This window comes from Salvelinus namaycush, unplaced genomic scaffold, assembly GCF_016432855.1.
Source record: "Salvelinus namaycush isolate Seneca unplaced genomic scaffold, SaNama_1.0 Scaffold1854, whole genome shotgun sequence".
Classification (NCBI taxonomy): domain Eukaryota; kingdom Metazoa; phylum Chordata; class Actinopteri; order Salmoniformes; family Salmonidae; genus Salvelinus; species Salvelinus namaycush.
In genome coordinates this window covers 15001-15530 of record NW_024058624.1, presented here as the reverse complement: position 1 = coordinate 15530, position 530 = coordinate 15001, and positions in this window count along the sequence as shown.

Here is a 530-nt window from a genome sequence, read left to right as displayed (position 1 = left end):
GTGTGTGTGTGTGTGTGTGTGTGTGTGTGTGTGTGTGTGTGTGAGAGGGGGATAAAAATAGATATGACAAGAGATCAGCATCACATGGACTTTTCCTCTTTTTCCTAAAACACACTGCTACCCTCCCTGCTGGGGAGTCACACAGTCACACAGTCACACAGTCAGTCAGCCTGTCAGCCAGTCACACAGTCACACAGTCACACAGTCAGCCAGTCACACAGTCAGCCTGTCAGCCAGTCACACAGTCACACAGTCAGCCAGTCACACAGTCAGCCAGTCACACAGTCAGCCAGTCACACAGTCACACAGTCAGCCAGTCACACAGTCAGCCAGTCACACAGTCACACAGTCACACAGTCACACAGTCAGCCAGTCACACAGTCAGCCAGTCACACAGTCAGCCAGTCACACAGTCAGCCAGTCACACAGTCACACAGTCAGCCAGTCACACAGTCAGCCAGTCACACAGTCACACAGTCAGACAGTCACACAGTCAGCCAGTCACACAGTCACACAGTCACACAGTCAGC